Source organism: Penaeus monodon, chromosome 17 (assembly GCF_015228065.2).
Source record: "Penaeus monodon isolate SGIC_2016 chromosome 17, NSTDA_Pmon_1, whole genome shotgun sequence".
Lineage (NCBI taxonomy): Eukaryota > Metazoa > Arthropoda > Malacostraca > Decapoda > Penaeidae > Penaeus > Penaeus monodon.
Window position 1 is genome coordinate 14,269,203 of NC_051402.1, and position 2,500 is coordinate 14,271,702.

At 57.5% G+C, this 2,500-nt stretch overlaps 1 protein-coding gene across 1 annotated transcript in view; it reads left to right on the forward strand.

Moving 5' to 3' along the window:
• The window catches only part of LOC119583264 (GATA zinc finger domain-containing protein 14-like), a 104,670-nt gene that overhangs the window by 40,491 nt on the left and 61,679 nt on the right, over positions 1-2,500 (forward strand).

Genomic DNA, 2,500 nt, shown 5'->3' on the forward strand with positions numbered 1-2,500 from the left:
AAGCCAGCTGCAGGTTTTGAATGGGCTCCACGAGGCCCTCTACTCCACGCATCACTATGACAGTCGAAACCGGAGTTCTAGCTCTATCCTGGGGGCAAGGTGTAGTCGTTCAGCGTAACTACCTCCTGCCACGCCAAACACTGGAAGCAGGAATCTTCACCGTGCACCCTCACCAAGCTTCCGTCCCAAGGGCGACACACGCTTACTCTGATCAGGTAGTCAAAGACCCAGCAAAACAGTGCTCGTCCAGATCGGCCACATCACCGGCCAGCCGCTGCACCTGACTGCCCACGCCATATGAGCCTCCTGGCCCCTTGAGCTGCCCACACAATGCCCCGTGACACCACACAGTCTTGTGGGCATCTGGAAGTAACATAGTGGCCAAACATATCAGGCCGCACTAGGGTCTTCTCAGCCAGTGTCCACTGTCAGGTGGCTATGGCTTCCATCTATGAGCCCTCCAAACATGCATCTTGCTGGTTCGATGGCCAGCTTACCACGGCGGGGCCGGGAACCGAGGTCGGCTGGCGGTTTCGGCCCCCTTCTCCAGCATGTCCGAGGTTTCCGCCTGTACACTTCCTTAGCTTAGGACATGCACTCGGATGGTGACCATACCTGCTGCCACAATCCTTGCAGCACTGCGGAAAGCATTCAGAATCGTACGGGTGAGAGGACGGATGTTCTCCGTCCTCTGACACGACACGTCTGTGCCCTTCCTACGCAGCCCCAACCACAAGCCGTGAAAAAGTGCTCGGGCTCACTCCTCAATGCTACCTTCTACCACTTAGCCTTCCGGCCCCCAGAGGTGAATTGGTGGGCTGAGCAGCGGTCATAGGCCACTGGTTGCCTTCAGGAAGCCTCGAACTCCAAGGCCCTCGCCAGCGCCACCTGCAGGTCCTCAGGGTGGCTGCTTAACGTAGAATTTGCAGCTGCGGGTCCTGAAAAGCGTCAACAAAGAAATCGCGGGCCAGACCCACGCATCATCTCTCTGCAGCCGCAGGGGTACGACTCCTTACCAGCGCCTCCACATCCGCGCCAGCTGGGACAGTGTCTCGCACGCTCACGAGTCTGCTTCTTCAAGTGGGCCTGATATACCTCGGCATGGGTGGTGCAAAACGGGTTTCAAAGCTCTGCACGCTGGTGTAAGAGGCATGTGGATGGGGGCAGTCAGATGGCCCCAAAACACTTCCACCGCGGGGCCCCTCAGCGCGGTACCACGCTGAGCGGCCCCTTCTCTTCCTGGCTTCAGCCCTGGGCAGATGCCAGCATTCAAATTGGGCGGACATATGCCTCCCAGGCCACCTTCCCGTAGTACTCAGCTGGCTTACGCCTCACAGAATGTCGGAGACGAGGGGCTGCAGGCGGTGGAGAACGCCGTGCGTGAACTAACACGACCAGGGGGAGGAAAGGGGGGAGGGAGGCAACGAGGCTGTTGACCGGGTCCGAGTTTGCGCACCTATACCAAGGGAGCGGATTCCGATGGGTCCCCCAGCCTCTGCAGCGACCACTGGCTCGACACGATTCTGGCGAGGCCCGGGGGTCCTGCACGGACCACAGGCAGAACCCCAGTAAATTGACACTCTGGCATCGTGCAAGAACCTTGTATGCTTTCTCTGCTTGCAACGTACTAACCTCGTGATGCGCCTTTCTCTTCCTTCCTCCCTCATGCCTGAACCTGCCCTATCAGAGTCTGCACTCCTCCATCAGTTCATCTTACCGCGTTGAGGCTGCGGTTGTACTGCTGAGTTTCCATTCTTCAAGATGCAAGATTGCTTCTGTAGCACCTCAACAAGTTGGCAGAATGTTCCTGCCTTCCTTGCTGCATCGCGGACGAGATGGTGCGCCTGCTCGCGTGCCCTCTGTGCATGCCCTTTCTGCCTTTTGTGCAATTTCCTCACTCATACTGGCCAGCATGGCAGTGATCAGGGCAATCTAGGCTCGTGCTGCACCCACTCGATCGCCTGCTCAGTCATAGCCTCCTCTCCCTCATGGCTGCCGCCATCTTTGGAACGAACATGATAAATCGGCGCGTCATGATTCTAAATATCACAAATCCAACTCCTACAACATTGTTACGACGACCGCCTAGTCTCTCTGCCACCAACACGGGCAAGCAGGCAGACGGCGTGCTGTCCCACAGGGTCAGTGAACACTGTACAGCCCAAGGGCACCGGAGCACCACAGCGTCCCCAGGAAAATCACGAGGGGAGAGAGGAAACGGCCACCGGTGGAGAGACAGGCACGGAAAAAACACAAATGCAGTCTTTTCCTTTATTTACACAAGTTATTACTACCGTACACTTTGCTATAGCCGAAAAACAGGGGTGAAACAGCATGTCCACACGGACACGATGCAGCGGTGAGAACAGGGCACACACAAAGTATAGCAGGTCACAAGGGCACACACGAGGTTTCACAGCAGCAGCCACCCACCCGCGGCGCGCTTGGGGTGTTCTCCGCGCCGCCGCTCACAAGCCAGTTGCGTCATGGGTGACCAGTG